Raw genomic sequence first — 22,960 nt, forward strand, 5'->3', positions numbered from 1 at the left:
TTTGTCTGTCTGAAAAATACCATTTTAGTGTCAGAATGCTCAGAAGACATGTGGCTTGTGAAAAATGGGTCCAACATTTACTTTGGAGACTATAAGGTGAATGCATCACCTGTGCTCTGTGGTTTATTCGCTGGTCAGGTGGGCCATTAACATTCTGATTAATATAGAATGAGTTGCAGGTGGAAATAGCGTGTGTCTCTCTCTCAGAGAGCGTGAGAGAGATGCTGTGTGAGTATTTACAAGCGAGCCACATCAGCGCAACTTAATCAATCATTTAATTCTGAGTCCTCGGGAGAGCTTCCTCTGTCCTGTCACGTATGTAAGTACAGTTCTTTAGTTTTGCTGCTTAAATGTCCCGCGATATTTTCTGCAGTGACATTACCGTGGGCATGGAAACAAAACTGTAAGCAGCCTCTCTACTAATTAAAGTAAATCATTAAAAAACACTCTGGCATCAATACAACACACAATAAACAAATCACCTGGAAAACTTGCACTGCTTGCACACAACCATCATGTAGTGGGCTATGAGCAATATGATGGTGTGTCAAAGTGTCAAATTATTTGGAAAGGTGGTCCTCATAAATCAACAATCTTGAGTTACAAAAGCTTGAGAACCCCTGTCCTACAGGGATGGGTAGACATGTGGGTCTATATGTTCAGCTGGGAGGTGCATGGATAATTTATGTTTAAATGTGGATTTTGTTTATATTTGCCAGGAAATTCAGGGGCTTGGTGGCCTGTGGGACAAGTGCTTAAAAATATTAGCGTATATCCCTGAGCTTATCTGCCAAGTTTCTCCTTTAATAAAAGTTTTAACAGTCCACTTTAAACAGTCTGTCAAGCCAACAACATCAATAAAAGGACAACTGATGCATTAAAGAACAACTTAGCTGAAGTCAAACAGGGGCATCTCTAGGTTTTTGGCCAGATATTATTCAGGCATCTAGATATATTGTATTTGCGTGTGTGAGTGCGAGCACACAGAGGCCTTGGCAGTGGATTTAATAATTTAGTGAATCAAAGCAGCATTATGAGTGTTCCCAGTTTTATTTGATGAAATTGCATTTCATAATCACGGGTGGTGAGATAGTAAATTTAACCTCAAAGCAGCAACACGAGTCAGCGACCCCTTTTACCTTGGCATTTCATCTCACACACGTAGACAGACAGACAGAGGCTGTTAACTTGCTTCACACACATATTCATTCCAGTATTGCATAATGAGACAATCTCTTCACTCTCTTCTTTTAGGATGTCAGTCAGGAATTGTGGCAAACAAATGGCTGAGAGCACAAGTTTGACTCAATTAAATGTCACACTATGAAACTGAATTCCCCTCTGAGCTGTGTCTGAATGAGCCTGATAGGAAATGCTCTCCTTTCACAGGTGTATTCTGCCAGACAACGACGTGTCTCCTGCATTGTTCAGCAACCAAGGCAGAGTGTTACATTAGCTAAGGCAGTAGCTGTTGCTAGAGATCTGACATGCTGGTAATTAGTTTTCCTTGGCATAGTGGAGGCAGGTGGGGAGGGCTGTCTCCAAGTTGACAATACCAGCTGCCAGAGTGCCAAGCACTTCAGCTTCAACTACGTCCCTATCCTCGAGGTTTTTACGCCTCTCCATTTAGACACTTTCCCCTTTCACTCTTTTGTCTTCTCCCTTCTCCTTGAGACACACACTGAAACAAATTTCACAGCTCCAGATGGGTAAAATATTCAGGTGTGCTTTTGGGCCACTGGTCTACTGGCGCTTACACGACTTTGAGATTTCCGAAATTTTCTAATCTATGGCTTTTTAACAATTGTTAATAAATTATTTACTAATGCTTTATAGATGAGTTATAAGCCAATAATAATAAGAACAACCTTGCATAGCTGCCTGGTCTGAAAATTAACAAAGAGGTTTGGTTCAAAACTCATTTCTGAAGTATTATTTATGTTATTTAAACAGTAATAAAAACATTTTGTTGCAGCTTATGAACCCTTTGCAAACAGTGCCCTATTAGATTTGTATTTAATATAAATATACAGTAACAATACATTAAAGGCTAAAGCTCATCTCTAGTGAGACTTTATTTAACAGACTGCATGCATATATACTAGGACTGAAATATACAAGTGAGGAGTATCTGTGGATGAGATATATGAGGCCAGTCTGGGTCAGATTTACAGTGCTGTTCCTTTTATCCCCCTCAGTGTTGTCCCTACAGACTTGCAATACTGCATTTAATCCTTGGAAGACATAAGACGGTTGTGACCTTTGATACAAATCCATAATTCCTCACAATCTCACCCAGCATTGGTGTAATCCATCTTATTTGATAGCAAAAACAGCCCACGAGTGGGAGACAGTAAGGCAGCAAGACCGATACAGTAAGATAAACGGGAATGAAGGGGTGATGGGGGAGAGAAATACAAAAAGGTTGATCTATTTCAGGACTGGTAATCTGTCTAGAACACACAACGTCAGCGACACCACATGTGTCTTTACATGTCACCATGACACTGTGAAGGAAATAGCGGTGCACGCAGTGGTGGGGATGAGCTAGAAAGGAAAATAGATCGGAGAAATCGATGGATGCAGTAGCTTTTCTTAGCATGGACTCACTTCACAGACCTGCAGCACACATCATGGGGCAGCCTCAAGTGTGTGTGTGTGTGTGTGTGTGTGTGTGTGTGTGTGTGTGTGTGTGTGTGTGTGTGTGTGAGTGTGAGAGAGAGAGAGAGAGAGAGAGAGAGAGAGAGAGAGAGAGAGAGAGAGAGAGAGAGGAAGACAGAACTGGAACTGATATAGTTGTAATTCTGTTATACACAGCACAGTTTCTGTAAATGTGTGTCTATACCTGCTGTACCTGTGGAACAACTAACATGCATTTCTGTACATTGGGGAATTTGGAGTCCGCTGACATTAAAGGAGAGGCAGGGGATACACGGTGGGTGGTCCGAGGTCGATGTGTGTGTGACAGATGAACCGTGAACCTTTTGGTATTCTCACATCAAGAACATCATCGCTGGGGCCTGGAGAGAATAAATGCTAAGAATAAAATGTGGAGCAACTCCCCTGGTGGATGGTCTGTGTAGAAAATAGAGCAAATGAACACAGACGGTGACATTCAGAAGAGTGTGACTTTGACAGGGTTACGATCGCCAGCACTCACCAGTCCTCAGCAGCTCTTCTCTCACTGATATTTACCCTGGATTTAGATGATTAAACTCTTCTAGGTGATTAGAGAAGAGCAGTCTATAAACTAATGAATTTGTATTAAAGCCAGTGGAAACCCAAATCCACAATAGCCCTCTAATTATGTCATTTAGGGTCTTATGTACATATCAGTCATTCAGTCAGTCAGTTCTTGTGCACTTTTCGTGCAGGATTAATTTTTAAACCTAAATAAATCATCATTTAACTTTAACGTTGGTCTTGCACCAAACCTAGGTTAAAATTGAGAGATTAAATTTAAACCTCTCTATGTGTCAGTTTAGTTTTTACTCTACACCTAGATTACATTTAATGCTGTTGCATGTGAAATGTGATACAGTGTTAACTTTAAATTTACAATTGAAGAGTTTAACTCATAAAATGTATAATAGTCTAATAATCAAGGTCCTTGAAGAAAGGAACAGGTTTTCTTTCTTTCACTCCAGTTGACCCGTTAAAATAGTCTGTAAGTTGCTACGAGCTAGTCTCTATTTCTTCACCGTGCTGTTGTCCTTTTTTCAATCTCCTATTACTGCTCCATTAATTCTGCCAACCAGTTTTTCACAAAGGAGGAAAAAATTAGAGCTTCAGTGCTGAGAGATCATGAGTAGGCTGACTTTTTAGCTAATCAGCTACTAATGTAACATTTTGTTAATTTGTTAACTAGCTACCAAACAATATAACATTTTGTTACCTTTTTAGCCAGCTAGAAAACAATGTAACGTTTTGTTAAGGTATTTGGTAAGGTTTTTTGTTTTTAAACCATTTCCCTCCCTCTTTTATATTTACTAGGTTCTGACAGTAATCACATTTATGTTTTATTTATTTGTTTTAATTTGGATAAGCAAGCATCTCCCTCTGGTAAAACCTTGAGAAATTAGAGTTATAAAGAAATACGAGTTTTGTGGATGCCTGATGAGACACTCAACTTTAACATCACATATGCATGTTTACTATTTCTTAACAGAAAACAAAATGCATGAAAATTGGGCAGTGTTTTGCTCTGCTCTGTAAAGTTACTGCAGAAAAGAGCAGTAAACAAGGGTTCCAGGTCAAGCTCTCTTAATTCATAAGTTAATCAGAGAAGACTTAGTGGATGAGAAGCAGCCTTGGGGAGATGCCATGTAGAGTGCAGGCTCTATTGAGTTCAGCAGACTGATCCGTATTGGCTGAGCTCAGACATGCAAATTTTCCGAGCTTGGATTCACAAATATGAGCGACTGCGCCTATAGAGCCCTTAAGCCGCTTTCAAATATCTGCCAGAACTGCAAGGTACATCAACAATGGATGTTTTGAATGGTGTTAAAGCGCTGAGTTTTTCTTTAAGGTTTGTAATACCTCATACTTGGTTGCCCTGACCTTACCTTCCTGCCCTAAATGGAAGTAATCAGTAAATTTGTTTAGAGAGAAGTCTGAGTGGAGGTATGGCTCATACTAGGGATGACAACAGTTAACCATAATGACTGGTGATTAACTAACAGAAAATGAAACCCATACACTGAGGTAACGACATGGTAGCCATGTCCAAGAATGGCTCGCAGGTAAAGACGACCTCTGTTCTACCTGGAAGGAGAAAGTGTGATGTGTGCTGGGGTTTGTCTGTGCCAGGGATTCAAAGTTTGGTAGTTGAGACCATGAGCCTGAGTATATTGAGAGCTACTTTGACTAAACACACTGAAAAACACTGAGGAGAAGATGGATGAGCTAATAGTCAAGCTAGAAAGAAAGTCAAGCTAGTAGTAGTTAAGCCTCTCCTCTGCCAGTTGTTGTCAGATAATCTCCCCAAGAAGCTGACTAGTGTGGTGGAGACATGACGACAACAGGCGCCTCTTGTATTTCAAATCAGATTGCATTTTTTCTTAAAAATGAACTGGTTAATTACCGGTTAATGGGTGTTAGGCTACTGAAAGCAAAACTAACTGAAACTGATAGCTCATACTATAGTAGGGAGCAACAAATACATTTGTGCTGAAATGATTAGCCAATATTTATTACTCAATCATCACAGAAGTACTGGATGACTAAATGCTTAATGGTTTCCATCATTAATTAAGAATAAATAATCAATAATGAAACAAGACAGAGAGTGTACAGCTCTATGAAGCTGTACTTAGGCACAGAAGTGATTGCAGCTAAATGCTAATGTTGACAATGCTGATGTTTAGTGCGTTAGAAAGCTAATGTTTGCTAATTAGTTAACACAAAGTAGAGCTAAGACTGGTGGTAAATGAATGCATTTACATAGGATAGCGCTTTTATTCAAATCACTTTACAATTTGTGTGTTATTTCCCTACTCACACACACTGGTGGCAGCAAGCTACAGTGCAAGACACTAATCTGACTATTGTGGAGGAATGTGGGTTTCAGAGAGGAGCAGCTGAGGATCGAACCAGCCGCTAAATGGACGACTTACATTTGGCCTGTTCTGCATTTCATCTCCTCAACCACTGCAGCAGAAACACAAACCCACAGCATGTTGTTAAACTTCACATGATAAGGAGCAGTTGTGCTTTATTAGCATGCATTTATTGTACTAAAACCATTGCATAAAGCAATTATAGCTGCAACAAAGTGAAGGTTTTATATGATAAATCTTCACTATTTGGACAAAAACAAGAAACTCTGAATGCAGACAGTATTCATCTTTTTGTCAGAATCCTCAATCACATTTCACAATAAGGCTTCTATAAAAAGAGAGATCTGCTTAACACCAAGGACTGATTCTGATACCCAAATCTGTTTAAGCTGATCCAATCCTAACTGGCTTTCATTGCGGATGAGTGCAGTATGAGGAAGTCATTCACTACACACCCCGTTTTTTCTGCTGGATCTATCAAAGTAGTACAAGAAAATTATCTTGCTCATCCAAAACTGTAATCCATCTTTTCCTGACAATGCTCCGCCTGGACCCGACTGACGGTGTCCCAGAGAACCACGAGCAAATGAAGCACCGTGAACTCAATCCAACCCAATCATCCCAAACAGCCCGGTCGTTAGCCACCCCAGATGTTAATACATGCCGCTCATTTGCATATGGTAATGAGGAAGATGATTCAAAAAGTGAAATAAGGGGGAAGTGCTTGTTGCTGTCTGAGTATTCATGTCAGTTCTGGGAGTTTGTCGTCTCCCTTAGAGCTGAAAGTATTCTCTTTTGTGTTCTTTAATAAGTTTGTATCTCCAGCGGGAGGCAAAAGATTAATGCAATTGTGAGCTTCTAGTATATACATTCGTATCTGCACGCAAGATAATGCCTTTAGAGAGGAAGCAGGATGTTTCCTCAGAGAGGCATTTTGTTTCCCACAGATAACATGGAATATTCAATGAAGCCAACATTGAATCACATGGTAGACAGCATTAAATTGATTTGGGAGCTGGCTGATGAACAGAACGCTGGTTTTGTTTTAGCCGCATTGGGTTTTATGCCATCAAAGCACAATGCCCATTGATTTTTACCCGTCCATTTGACAGATATGCCATATGAGCACGGAGAAAGAAAGTTCAAAAGTGGTGTTTTCTTTTAAGGCTTTCAGAGAGACCAAAAACTTCCTGCAGGAAGAAATAAGGCTAAAAAATGGGCTGATGAGCATTTTTAAAGTACCATATGTTGCATACAGGACAGACAATCAAGCATGTTGCACTTATTAAATCAATGCTTTATCGTGACTGGGCCGTATGTGCATTAGTGAGTATCTAAAAAGTATTAGAAATTGTTTTCAATCCAAATTCAAAATCTTGCCATTTAAGTTTTTATACACTTTCCTGATATTATCCTCTGACATTTATTGCAAAAATTGCACAATTAGGTTGGAATGCACCACTAAGGATTCATTTTTAAACCAGATTAAATTATGCCCTGAATTTAAATTATGCTGCACAAAATGTTAGCGCTATCATAAGATTACAAAAGAATACATTTAAATCTCAGTTTAGTTTTTACTCTAAACCTGAATTAAATTTAGTCTTGCTGAACAAAAAATTTCCACACAAATTTAAAAGGTGATCCAGTGAGTTTAAACGTACACTTGAGAAGGTTTAACTTTCAAAATTAAATACTAATGAAGTTCATTGAAGAACATTAAGGGACAGACTAAACTGAATTTTACAATGCATCTCTTCTTTCTTTCACTCCAGCTGAGCCATTAAAACAGTCTGCCAGTTGCTGCCAGGCAGCCTCTTTTCCCTAATGTCCATTTTTTAATCTATTATTTGGACATATTGCTCCAATAATTCCGCCAATAAGCTTTTTGCAATGGAGGAAAAATTAGAGCTTCTCTGCCGAGCTGCAATGGAACATTTTGTTAAGGAATCCAGAGCAGTTTAAACATAGCAGTTTTATCCCCTCTTTTACATTTACTAGGTCTCAACAGCGATATATTGTTTATTTATTAATTATTTTAATTTGTGTACGCAAGCATCTCCTACTGATTAAAATTGATTCAATTCTAATTTACATCAGTAAACTTGGATTTACTCAGCAGAAATGTAGGGCTATCCCCTGCAGGTCTGCAGGGCAGGTGACACCAGACAGTGGCTGCAGCCTGGGAAGTGAAGCTCTGTGGTGCGCTGATTAGCTTAACTATAGGAAGACACAACTTTTACTTCCTCTGAAAATGTGATGTTTTCACATCATAGATGACAATGAAAAACTGGTACAACATACTCATGTAGGTTGATTAAGGAATTCAGTGAATTGCACTGCAAAAATCAGTCAGTTGTCAGTTCAGTTCCACTGAACGTCTCTGCTCCCGTTTCATCTGCCACTTTGAGTCTAAGCCAAATCAACAACAGGGAAATTAAGCTGTTACACCACTCCAGACTCCCTTAACAAAAACAGTAAATTTTCCTCACAGAACAAGGGAGTTTCTGGTCTACTGTTGTCTCAATCTGCAGCAAGTAACATTACTTCGGAACCAAACTTAAGTGTTATCCCACCTGATCAAGGCAGCTCTAATCCAGCAATGCCAGTGTTCTGCAGGGTAAAATTACCGTTTTTATCAAAGGAATTATAGTTACGCTATATGAGCACAGAGAAAGAAAGCACAAGTTCAAAAGTGGTGTTTTTTGGGAAAGGCTTTCAGCAGGGTTAGATGAGTTCAAAATTACATTCCTAAGAGAGGCCAAAAACGTCCTGCAGGAAAAAATAAGGCCAAAAAATGGGCTGATGAGAGTAAGGCATTTTGTGCTTTTTGAAAGAACCATATGTCTGAATATGGGACAGTCAATCAAGCTTGTTGCACTTATTCAAACAACGCTTTATCATGACCCTGGCATTCAGAGAGAGAATGAAAGCCATCTTCCTAATAAAGACAGTACATTATTTCTGACTCTCTGGAGGGCATGCTGCCTCTCTGCCTTGATGAAAAGATGCTACCTTGGCAAATAACGAAGTGAGCTTCTTTTTTAGACTCTGCTGCCGTCACTCAATTATGCACTGGCTTTTCAATAGAGGTCTTTGTGAAGCTTCAGCCCTAATGCAACACATTCATCCTCCTTTGCTTTAAAGGGAATGCAGTCAGATCTGTGCGTTCACTGTTTTTTTTAAATAATCTGTCATGGTGATTTCAGGTAACTATCCCTTATATGAAGACAAAGCATATTTGACGTCTATTCCTTTCAGGGGCGTTTAGTCTGAACTGGCGAGTTTCAGCAAACACGTCTCCCCTAGGAAGTATTTTTCAAAGTGACTGTCCTCCACATCGGAAATTCATAAGTGGATCCGCTGAAGGACGTGACATGTTGTGCAAACATGACAGTTTGGAAAAAAGCCCACCGCTCTGAGTCAACATCTAATGAAAGAGTCAGCTGGTGTGTTGCGTGATCCATTTTTATTGATGCTTTATATTGATGTGTGTTTACTCTCAGATGAAGACAAAGTACCACTGACAAATAAGATTGTCATTGGTCATGTATATGTAGTCATGTAATGTTTAATTAAACTACTGCTGACACCCTGTTCAGGGTTCCTACACATATTCCATTTCAAAATTCCATACTTTTCCAGACTCAAATTTCTATATATTTGTCATCTGAGTAGAAATAGCTCAAAGTTCATTATGTAAATAAATGGTTTCAAAAATCCAGCAGATAACATCCAAGTTACCTTCTGACTATGTTATTATGTTGACATATTTCTTGCCTTGTTTTTGACAGCATCAAGCTCGCTCTGGCCCTCGCTCTATCACTCACACCAAACATTTTGGGTGTGTTGGCTGCCTGCTCAAAGCGCCATGAAAATACTTTGAATGTATCACTAGTTTTATACAAATTCAAAATTTTATATTCAGTCTACATGGTGCACGATATTCATGTTTTTGTATTAAGGCAGCAGGATAATTTACATTAGTGTCACTCTGACATTTTACATGCCTGTTTTTTCTACGTGATTTGTTTTAAAATACACCAAACGTGTAACTTGTTCACTGTTACCTGTAATATTAGTGAACATGCTGATAGAAATAAAGAGATATAGCAAGCCATGAATACATCACAAAATAACAGATAGGGAGACTTAGTAACAAAAGCTTCATTGAAGTTTTGTGAGTAGCGGAGAGGAAGGTCACTCACAAGGATGACAATCTATTTAAAAATATTTCTTCTTCAGCAGGTGAGACAAGCCTTTTAAAAATCATTACTTGTTGAATTGTCTGTGATCATAAAGGAAGATGACTAGGATTCAATTTGGTGACATCAAAACTCTGACGTCAATCAAAATCCTGGATACCAAGCAGCCAAATAAAAATAGAAATATTGAATCAAAAGAAATTGCTGGAATGGATGGACCATTCAAATAAGTGTACTGTTTCCATGGTGAAAGCACCACTCTCTGCTGCACGCCATTGACTGACAGCTGCACACGCCTGGTATGCCACAAAGAAGCTATATTTTCTGCCTCCATCCTACTTTCTAGTAAACACAAATTGATCGGTGATTATATGCTGGCATTGTTTTCTGTCATCAAGCAGACAATTAATCAGAGAAGCACACCCTTAAGTGCCTTGCACGCCAGTCTGTTGTGCTCAGTGTGCATTTAGGTGTATCGTTGGTTCTATCAATAGCAAAGTGCGCCATGCGTCCACCCCTAAACCATCATTTAGAGTCTCAGTCCTCAGCTACAGGAGGCTGTACCTCACACAGAGCGCTCAGATGGACCATCAGCCCCCTACTGATGGCAACATGGTGACTTCAGACTCTGTGGAAAGCTCACAACCGAAACATCGGCCTCTCTGTTGTGCCAATAAATACATTTAGCTTAAATACAGGGCCAGAAAAAAGCATGGGTAAAGATTGATTTTTCACAAAAAATTGATTTGAGTTGATAAATAGTCTGTTTTCTTAAAAAATGTATTTATAAGATCATAATTTGTCATTTTATTTTGTGATCCCAGCAAAACAAGTTTGTTTGTTGGGGAAAACTAATTAATCTAGTTAAATTCTAAAGGTTTATTTCAAAGTTAAGCAGTAACTATTGGCTCATTACTGAAAAGGTAAAAAAAATATTTTGCAGCTGCTAGAAATGAAGATAATGAATGCACAGAGGAGGCCAACGCGAACATTCATGACTCACAACACACCACATTACAGTAAAAAAAATCTAAGTGTTTGCTGGCAAGCATCTAGTGTGGCTGTGTTAGTTAATAATATCACATATGGATATGCATATTAATATAAATGTGCTCCAAACATAATGATTAAAATTGCTGCTTGAGGATTCTGCTGGCTCAGGCTTGTCTCATCAATGAGATAATGGTACATTTCTAATTAACACTAAGTAACTATTACGATGATGTTCTACTTTACTTGAAGGAGTGTACAAATGGCAAATAATGATCATTTCATCAACTCAGCACCACTTGGGACACAAAAACAGTAACCAATGTGCAAGATTGAAAGGATACAAATTACATCTATATACTAGTTATTTGTTTCACCAGTTGCCAATTTTACTGTAAATGTAACTGCAGTCTGGATTATGTTCAGTCACTATGTTTTTTTTTTTTCATTTGGTGGACAGTCAGCATACAAAGCGGCAGACCATGATGCCACAAAGAGGGATGCATCCTCACTCCTGCATGTGGGTAATTTTATGCAACAGAAGTACTTTGTTTAAGGTTAGGGAAAGACTGTGGTTTTAGTTAAATGTTAGTAAAATAAACTTGTCTTGTCTCCTGCTTAAAATCTGTCAACTTTCCGTAACCTCAACCATATGCAATAAAAAGTGTTTAATCACGTTTTAGTTCTTCCATACTGGTGAAAAACACTGTGAACATTTAGCAGATATGCTCAGAATTGCAGTAGGACTGCACTACCGATTGCTTTTTATTATTGATGACTCTGCCAATTATTTTCTCAACTAACTGCTTAATTGTTAAGCCTATGAAATGCTAAAATATAGTAAAAATGGCATTCACACAAGTCCACAGTAAGGAGAAAATAGGGCAAGCTGGGATTTGCCAATGTCCAGTCAGGAAAATGAAACTGGCGAAATGGGCCTAACCAGGCAAAAGAAAACCAGAAAACTGCTGTGCCCACATTAGAGATCTGCCACAGGATCAAGCTGTTGCACCTGAGGGGCAGATCACCCTCTGAGTTGATGCTTCAAGCTCAAATACAGTCAATTTCCTAGGTGCATATATGTATGTGTTTTTTTTTTTTAATATTTTTATCCTATGCCATTCTGATTTTAATTCAGTATCTGTATATATATTGTATTTTGTGTGTGGTAAGGAACTACAGTCAATCAATCAGACTTTGTTCATATATCACTTTTCATACAAACAGAATGCAACACAAAGTGCTTCACACAATAAAAACAACAAAACAACACACACACACACACACACACACACACACACACACACACACACACACACACACAAAGCAAAGTCTTTGTAATGGTAAAGACTGAAATAAGAACAGCATTCAATAAAAACAGGAACTGAGGAAATGCTATCATAAGCAAGGAAACACCAGAGGCAGGATAAAAACTCAAAATAGAAAAAACTTAAAAATCAATTATTAAATAAGTAAATAAATAAGCCAATAGATCAAATAGAAGAATATGCCAGCCAGAAAAACAGATTAAAAAAATAAATGGATAAATAAACAATAATAATAAATACACAGTAAATAAAGAGAGAAAGTTCAATAAAAAGCCAGGGTAAAAAGGTAGGTCTTGAGTTTGCTTTTAAAAATATCAGCACTCTCTGTGGCCCTCAGGTCTTCAGGCAGACGTGGACCATAATAATGAAATGATGCTTGGGTGTTGCCGTGGGTTTTGGTTCTCACTTTGGCGATGATTAAAAGGTCACTACCAGAAGACCTGAGGGTTCAAGAGGGTTCATTCAATAAAAGCAAATCTGATAAATAGGTAGGATTATGACCGTTAAGAGCTTTACAAAGCAATAAAAGGATCTTAAAATCAATTCTGAAGCACACAGGAAGATAATGCAGAGACTTGAAAATTGTTGTAATGTACAGCTCCAATTTCATTGTACAAGCCTGTGTTGTATAATGACAATAAATGACTTTGAATCATTGAATCCTTGTAATGGCTTCAATTTGCTTGTTCTGTCTGCGAAACAGTCCAAAATCTTAAAATATTCCATTTTCAGTTGACAAAGAAAACAAGTAAATCATCAAATTTGAGAGGCTCCAGCAAGTTAACTTTTGGAATTCTTGCTTGACAATTGATTAATCAGTTGACCATTAAATGATTATCAAAATAGTTGCATTAATTCTCTGTTAGCTGATTAATCAACAAATTGTTGCAGCTCTATTCATCAATTTACATTCTGCTGCAAATTAGGCTAATGAAAAACTTTTCCTCGTTATGTTTCCTCTGTATCCTTTTAGCGGTGAAAGAAAATTACCACCACTGTAAACATATGTATAAACATTGTAATTTTATCTATAATTAAGTGTAGTCCAGAGCACAGCTGTATTAAGATGGAAGAGGAAAGACTGATGTTGAAGAATGTAATTTGCAGCACTATGTTACCTGTTTGCAAATTATTAGTATATAAAAGTAATTTCTAGTATATATTAATGTAGGTTATCATTTATTGTATGGAACCTGATTTAGGAAGTACTTGTTTATTGACACTCTGTGGTGTCTTTATCTATATGTTGCTATTGTTTATATTTGTGTGTTTCTATATTAAACTAGCTGTGAAAACAAATCTCCCACTGTGATAATAAAGTCTAAATCTAATCTACTTGTTAGCATTTGTATTAAATACATATATAGTCAGGTTTGTGACCTTACTGTGAGGTTCTACCAATTAACTTCCCTATATTGACATTATGTACTTATGTGGTATTTTACACATCTATCATTACACATGCAATGCCAGAAAATCCTCTGTGTATGCAGGTTTTTAGTGTAGTCATGAATCATTCTGTAAGCACACCACATAAATAACACGTTGATTACAAATGAACCTACATCATGAGCTTAAGCTTGTGAGGTGAATTATTTTTAATAGTATTTTCACTCTCCAGGCTTAATTACAGATGCATCATTCCTGCTATTTATTATGCATCTATTTTTGTCAATTAGCGACAATCAAACACTATGAGGTAAAGATTATGTGGAGCCAACAGAGCGTAGTGGTGTTTATCTCACTACTGAGATAAGGGAGAAGCATTTCTCTGGAAAATGTGAGAAGAAGCAGTGATGGGAAAGAGGCATGGCTGGAATAATACTAGTGGGAAAAGTTGAACTGGTTTTGCAGGGTGCAGACAGGGAGTTGATCCAGCGAGCAACATCGCCCCTCTGTTGTACCAGAGCTCTCATGTTTATTCATTTTGGCATCATGGCCAAGAGGTCAACAGAGGTGTGTTTACACAAATTCCCCTATTCCCATAATAGTATGCGGGCAAAAGATACTATCATAATACAAGAAGGCAGCCAAGTTCAAACCCTCAGAGGTCGCCTAATCTAATAGCTAATTTATTTTGAATTAGCATAAAATTATATCATGTAGGTTTTTGAAGTGCCTTTGAAACACTTTGTTTGCATAGCTGAACTGCTTTGTTTAAATGCAGTGTTTAAACACTCACGCGACCTTTGGCCGACCTCAAACATTCAGTCTAACAACTGCTGATGTGACCTTTGAGCTTCCAGTTGACAAGGGCAGATCTGAAGCGGCTTCACCTGGCTACACCCCACCACAGCACAGATACAGCACAATGGCCACTGGTTATTTTGAACAAATGTCACTGTCCCTGCAGCCAACCGTGTCAACCCAACAGCCCCCCTAACAGTCAGGAAGTGGCGAGTTCACTGTGAGGCGCTCACCTCGCATCCCCCAGATTCTCTTCCTGAACCCTGCAGCATCAAACACCTAATACCTTGTAGCATGTTGCACTTCACTCAATACATAGCAGGGCCTGATTGATATTAGATTATTGGGGCCAATCCCGATATTAGGGGGTTAAAAAAAATCTGATTGATATATCTGCAGATACTCTTTACAGAACGTAATATATGGAATACAGAACACCTACATAAAGACATATTTTATTTAAGACTGTTTTTGGACCACAAATTGTATATTTTTTGTTTTGTGCTTTATTGTATTATATTGTAGAAGTTTTCATATTGGCGCATATTGGAAAGCATATATGCCAGTACCATTATAGCTGTGATAGGCCAATACTGGGCAGATAATATTGACTGACTGATAAATTAGTTGGGCTTTAGTAAATACAGTAAACTCTCAAATAAAAACACATACAGAACACAGTCAACCCTTCATACATTGATGTATTAATCCATACATCCCCTTAAAACCAATATATGAGCCTTAACACACACTCAGAGATCATAGATCTGATATCTACACCAGCGTCACCCACCCTCCAGCAGCACCATCTTTCTTCAAATGTCATATGTGAAGTGCTCGCGTCCCGGGGACAATGAGGGGTATAGGGTTTCCTGGCAAGACTTAGCAGCACCCAAACTTAGCACTGACTCCCTAAGGATGCCGGTATGTGTGTGGGTGCATGTGTGTGTGTGTGTGTGTGTGTGTGTGTGTGTGTGTGTGTGTGTGTTCCTCTGTTGATAGGTGGGAGATATACGCCAAACAGTAAAATTAGCTTCCTGCCAAGAGCCTTTGACAGTATGTTCCAGTTATATCCTTCATGTGTTGTGGAGGTTAGAATACCAGACCACTACGTACACACACAGACACAGCATCTACTGTTAGGAAATAGTTTTTGTACAGTATGTTGAATGAGGATCTTTTTTAGCTCTGCTGCTGGTAAATTCCATTTTAAGGAATAAATTGCTGGAGTTTATTTTTAAAGGGATTGTTGGGATTATCTGAGGAGGGGTTGCATGAGGTACTTATCCACAGTCAGTGTTTTAACAACAGATGGTGATCAACACAGCCTTAGTTTGGAGAAGCAGAGAGGAGAACCAGCATGGAAGCTAAGCAATGCAGTCAGCTGCAAAACATATTTTAGGAAAAATCTGTCAATTTACATGTACGCTATATTTATTATATTATTATATTTTCACTGCTTTACCTTGCCATCAGACATCCTTTTTCAACGGGAAGCCAAACATCACTCTTTCCAAACCAACCACACTCCACTGGCAAAAGCAATAATTTTAATTCACAGAACACAGGAGTTGCTTGTCGACCGCTGCCTCGATCAGTTAGTTTGTGTTATTGTGTGACTTTGGTGTTTTAAAAGGTTAATGGGATTCACTGAAGTCACACAATAACAGAATAACCAGTCAAGCAACTCACACATTTTGCTAGATAAAATCACTGTTTTTGTCAAAATAGTCTTGTGGTGAGGAGAGAACAATTTCACAAGTGTTATAATTTCAGTTTTCAATCAGAAAAGGGCTGTTTGATGTCAAGGTAAAGCAGTGAAAATATTAGAAATACAGTGTACACTTACAAGCTGATATGATGATGATGGGACTTTTTTAGGTGGCTATAATATGTTTTGCTGCTGACCCTGTCCAAGTCAGTTGTACATAGCATATCTTCCTACACCAGATCTTGTACCCCGATTTTGGAGAAGCAGCAGGGGTCTTTGAAAAATGGAGACTTTTATTTTTATTTATTTTAATCATACCAGCCAGGCTTAGTCAATTTAAAAAAAAAAAGCATTTGAGGAAGATTTCAAATACAGTATACTTCCATAAAAAAACAAGCTGAACAAACTAACATATGCAAATGCAGAGAAGGAAGCACAAATAAAAGATTGGCTTTTCACACCTTTGTAACATCCCCAAAGGATGTTTGTTCTCACCACAGATCAACATTTTCAAACTTAAGATTATTTGTTTTCAAAACACTGATTTATGTGGTGATAATAAAGGCCCTTGGGGGAAATTATGTCCGTGTGTGGCATCAGTTTTCACATCTTTTTGAGCCATTGCTGCTAGCATCAAAGAAGCAGCAAACTTGCCTATCTGCTATGTGAGAGCCAGGGCAATAAGGAATTACAAACTTACAACTTGGACCCTGTAAAAAAAAATACAAAACGTAAATTCTAAAGGGCTTTGATTCATGTGCTAATAGTGACATAATAACCGAGATGATGCTATCTTGTCTCACTTAAGAACATGCTGCCTTAATGACCGATGGAAGGAAATGACAAAATCCACTCATATTCATGCAGCTCTATCAATCAAATCAAAATTTACAGCAGAATATTTTGGTTGTTATACAAACAAGAGGGGAGTGTGGAGAATGTCAGAGTGAGAGAAACAAAGGAAGTGCCAAATTACACAAAGCAGGACACAACACACCTCTGTGTGAGCTTATCATAGCTCATCATAAAATACTGTGGGTGGTCTGTTTGTTTGGAAGGAGACCGAGACCCTCCTTTTGAGGCAGTCTGCGCCCGACTGTTTAGTCCACACCAGAGTTACGTTAACAGCCTTTACAGCAGCCCAAACCGAACCAAATCAACCGCTCAAATGCACAGTATTTTGTTTTAACCTAAAATAAACAGGTCTGCAAATTGATTAAGTTATCATGTCATCATTAGCCCACTTTAAGTGACAGTGAGGCTGCACAATGAATCATAAATGTGATGGTTTCTCACTCACATAATTAATCAAACTTGATTTAGTGAGATTAGAGTTCAACTGATTAATCAGTTTGGCCAATTTATTAGCCCTAAGGCTCCAGTCACACAGAGACATACACACATTACCAGTTCCAGACATATATTTACTTGGGTATTTAGTACTTTGAGTTTTTGTCCAGTAATCCAGATGTATTTATTTATTTATTTGAGTTAGATGTCTGGTTGAAAAGATTTATGTATCATTTCTGACAGGATCAAAGGTATCAGCTATCAGCTTACACCTGCTCCAAACTATCATTATTATTTTGGCCTTTAAAAATCCACTCAAATTGCTCAACCTCTGGGTGACATTTTTACCTCAATCTCAAATGTCAGAGTGCTAATAGAAAGTATTTTGTTCCTAAAATGGATAAATAAATGTGACCACAGCAGTAACAAAAAGAAAATTCTTATTTTTATAGCCACGATAGTATGCTGTGCATCAGAGATTGCATTTCCTTGTGTGTAATAATTTTCTCTTGTAAAATATATCACAAATAATGGCTGCAAACGCTTAGGCACACAGACTCACGCACACAGCATAGGAACAAAAGATGTGGTGTACCAACTGTTAGTAACTCAGACTGTAAGAAAACATTATGGAGCATGATCATGTGTTTGCAGTTTAATAAGCTGACACTTAATTACCTGAAGCTTTTAGTGTAGAATGCATCACACAATAATGACCACACCCATGATGGGAAAAACAAACTGAGCCACGCCAAAATAAAACAGACACACTATCACAGATCACCACACTACAACATGTCCATCCTGTAACTGTCACTACAAAAACACTCATTAAAAATGCAGCAGCTCTGCTCAAACCAGCCCCAAACTTGATTGGGAAAATTAATTATACCAATATGTTCCCTAAGGTGAAATATAACAGAGCAGAATTCTTTTTTCCCTCTTCAAACTGGTGAGCTTAGGAAACTATCATTTTAAAACATTACAGCCTGCAACACACATTTCACAGCTTACCGCAGCCCAGCAGGTAAAGTGGCACTCGTGTGATAAAAGCTACTTTTCGAAGTGATGTGGTTTCCATAAGAAGATGTAGCTTAAATATAGCACACTTATAATCACTAAATTTGAAAGCCGATTGCACTTACCCGGGACTCCTGTTGCTCTTGCTGCCTCCGTCCTCTTGTCTCTGCCCTGCTAGTGGGATTTCTATGCGTAATATATTACAATAATAATAAATATAAAAACTGTAAGAGGGCTGTATATGTTTTATTTTCTTCAGCTATATAGTTTAATGCATTTCCTGACGAAATGCACGTCATGGAAATCTACATAAAATAATCAGGGAGAAAAATCAGTTCAAATCCTCACCTGTTTACCTGCAGCTCCTGGAGTCTGCTGATGGTTAGCTACACATAAAATAAGCTAGCATGACCCGACCGTTGACGTTTTAAAGCCGTTATCCTTTACAATTAACCACTTTAACTTATTTGTCCTGTGGACAAAGGTGTTTTGCTGCATTTGCAATTTTTGTTGTGAATATAAAGGCCTAAAATCATGTCAACTTTGGTTGAAAATATCTAAGCTTGCTAACTAGCTTAAATGAATTCGCGCACAGTTGGTTAGCGTTAAATGAAGTCGTGTCTAAAAGGGAACCCCAGGCCCGCGAAAGATCTCGCGAGGATAATCAGTTTAACCTAAATCACGATCTTTTCTTCACCCTAATAGTGTTTTTGTTCCCGAACCTACCCAGATCTTAACCGCAGCGTGTCACATTATAAGATATGACAGCGTGCGCAATGAAGAAGCAACCCTTACAAATCTCGCGAAAGTTTCGCAAAACAAGGGTTCCCTTCTAGACATGGCTACCTGAAGACCCAGGCTAAAGCCGTTCACACTCCACGTTTCCAAACTGGCATGTGGATTGATCAAGAAGGAAGAGAGAGTTTCCTTATGGACCTCATAAAGTTCTATTTGAGGAAAAATATACAGGCCTAAGTTAGGCATATTAGCAAGAACTGAATGAGACATCCATTTCAACTTATTTATTAGGCTTTGAAATGCATGCAGACCATAAGTAAACAGTCTAACAGAACTTTGCTGATATTATATAGGCTGATATTAAAATCCACTGCTAGAAGTACTCAGACTCTTTAGTTATAGTCATAATAAAAAAAATATGGCACAAACACAGTAAGTTTAAAGTAAAACTTGTAAAGGAGAAAGTGAACAAAGTAAAAGTACATACATATTAACAGCAAAATGTTAAGCATAAACTTAATAAAGTGATGTTCAGTAGGCCTGTGTGTAGCTCATAGATATCAGATAAATGTGCTGGATTAAAAACTCCAATTTGAAATGTAGTGAAGTAGAGGTAAGTAACACAAAATGATGCCTTTTGCCGGTGTGACACTTTGTGTGTCCTTGTGTGTGATTACTAAAGTTCCTTATTCATAACTAAAAATTATTTATACATAATTTTTGTGCGGTATACATATTTTGTGTATATGTGTTTTAAAGCTGGGATGCAGTATGACAGTGTCAGTATACTGTATATTAAGACTGCAGTGTGACTGTGGCAAATGCTTCCTACCAGTCAGACAGAAGGGACGACAGTTTCTTGGCGCCTCGGGGAAGCTGTCACTGGCACGACACACACACTTTGCCTACATGTACAATATATTTCCATGTATCCGGCCATGTGACAAGCGAGATGTAAGATGAAGTTGTCGATAAAGCTGCGGTACTGGTTAATTTTAGCTGAATAAATCGGTTGGAGCACAAAAAAACATATTGATCACAGAGACATCATGTTACATGAGAAAAGTGAGGGCATGACCAGAAATAGAAATCGCCTCATTTACTGTACAGACAAGATCATTCTCTGGGGAATTTTCACAAGTAATAGGTTTGCTTTTCAAACTGGTCGATCAATACTGTGCAAGGTGAAAATATGCAGATATGATGTGAGAAATGAACTGAATAACAATGAGCTCCAAAATCTGTTAAACCAACAGAAGAAGCTCCCAGAAAAGTGATGGACACCGTGTATCTGGTGGCTGTGCTGCTGGGAGAAGAGGTCTGTGATTGATTATATTAATGGTCACTGTTCAATAGCCATGTTCACAACAATGAGAGGTGCTTTAGATGACACACACATATCAATATCTTTGTGTGTCAGAGTCAGTATATAAGGGAGAAAATGACACCAAAGAGAAAGGAGGGGGGGGGGTGTAAGGAGGGATTGATTTTCGTCCTTCCTCTCCTCCAGCTCACTCTGTCTCCTGGTCCTTATGAACTTGCATCCATGTCCCCTGTTGTCTCTTTCTAACACCTCATTCCTACAGCGATTTGACAGCGAAGAAAGCAGCGGGAAGAAGAAGATATTTGTCCAGAAAAAAAAAAAAAAAAAAAATCCCAATGAATCGCTGTCCTTCTCCTTCCCTGTGGAGGGAGGGGTGGGGGTCTGTGCAGAGAGAGACAGAGCACAGGGGTTGGGCGAGGAGTGCGACAGTGGCTAAAAATAACCCTGTGTGTAGGCTATGTGTGTGTGTGTGTGTGTATGTGATGCAGACTTTAATCAGAGCCAATCTACACTCCTTCTTTTCTAGCTGCACACACACACACACACACACACACACACACACACACACACACACAAATCAAATACAAAAACAACCAAACACATTTGAATACCCTTATTAAAAATCCCCCTCCCGTGCCCCTGACACAGGCATGCGAGTGCTGATCACACTGACTTTCCTTTGGTTGCTGCCCATGCGTCTCCTCCACAGGGCTTTTCACTGCGCTCTCTGGAACTAGAAGAGACAAGCCCCCATGTTCTGACTGGGGGCTGAGGCTTCCAGCTCAGACAGAATTAACCAACTCTCCCTCTCGTTTCTTTTTCTTTCTCTCCACCCCCGTCCGTCCACTTCCCTCCATCGGTTTGGCTAAACTGAAATGTAATTCATTCAGCACAGAGTTCAAAATTAGAAAATTCACCTTGTATCAACTCATACGCTCACATACACTGAGTTTTTTTTGGTAACGCTTTATTTAAAGGGGTGTTCATAAGACTGTCATTACACTGTCATAACCATGTCTTGACACCTGCCATGAATGTGAAGCCGTCTAAGAATGTTGGACTGTTGTCATTAAATGTTATTCAGTCAATGATGTCATTCTTGATGGCCTTGTTATGACAACTTGACATTAATCAAAACAACAATGTCTATATTATGACAAATTGATATTATCAAACTTAAAGAAACTTTTTAGTAGGCTATATCACCTTGGTACTGAACTCTATTGTCAAACTGGCCCTATAACACATAATGACATGTTTATGACAAGTCCAAATGGTACAGTTTCAGTCTGATAATGTCAACTTGGCATGACAAAGATAATGGCTGTGTTCTCATAGTAAAATGTCAAGTTGTCATAAAAAAGACATCTCAAACAATGTCAACTTTGCATTAAAATGACACAACTCACCAAATGACACTTAATAGCAAGAGTCATAAACATTCATAAAGACAGGTGTCATGACATGTTATGACAGTGTAATGTCAGTCTTATAGACTTCAAATAAAGTGTTTTGTAATGACATCTTGACATCATCATACCTACAGAAATGGTTAAGCTTTATGTTTTAACATCACATTAAATTGTCATATGTGGTTGATTGTGACACTCGCCACCATGAGACCATTATCAGTGACCTCAAATAAAGAGGAACATTTTGGCTTGTCATAAAGTGGTCATTAAGTTTTATCACACAGTCAGATGCTTTTGTTAGTGAGTCATAAATAATTTCCTGGACTTCAACTAAAGTGGTACTATTTGGACATGTCATACAGTGCCATTAAATGTTATGAGGCCAGTTTGATGACAGAGCACAGGAAAAGGAAAGGAAAGGAAATTTAGCTTCCTAAAAAGTTTTTTTTTTTTTTTTTAAAGTTTGATAGTGTCAAGTTGTCATAACAAAGACTTTGCATTAAAAATGACATTATGGACCAAATGGCACTTAATGACAACAGTCATAAACATTCATAAAGATTTTATGTTCCTGACCAGTGTCATGACATGTTATGACAATGTTATGGCAGTCTTATGAACATCCATTCAAATAAAGTGTTGCTATGTAACCACATGAGGAGATACAATGAGAAATCTCTCATCTGAGCTCTAAGCAGAAAAAAATTACATTAATCAAGCAAAGAATGTCTGTGTTATGACAGCTTGACATGATCAGAGTTATAGAAACTGTTTAACTTTATGATTTAACACCAGACCATACTGACATATGTATGAATGTTTTCCTTGACTTTAACTAAACCACTTAAATGTGTCATAAAGATGTCATTAAATGTTATGAGGCCAGTTTGACAACAAAGGTCCAGTAGGTGGTTAAGCTTGCTAAACATAAATGTTTCTTTAAGCTTGATTGTCAGTTTGGCATGACAAAGACATTGACAGGTTATGATGTCTTCGTTAACATCAAGTTGACATAACAAAGACATTTTTGTCTTGGTTAATGTCATGTGGATATAACAAAGAGATCTCAAACAATGTCAACTTTATTTTTGCATGAAAAATGACATAATTAACAGAATGACACTTAAGGACAACAGTCATAAAACATTCATAAAGACTCCCTCATGTGCATGGCAGGTGACATGACATGTTATAACA

This window comes from Lutjanus erythropterus, chromosome 22 (genome assembly GCF_056507025.1).
Source record: "Lutjanus erythropterus isolate fLutEry1 chromosome 22, fLutEry1.hap2, whole genome shotgun sequence".
NCBI classification, from domain to species: domain Eukaryota; kingdom Metazoa; phylum Chordata; class Actinopteri; order Lutjaniformes; family Lutjanidae; genus Lutjanus; species Lutjanus erythropterus.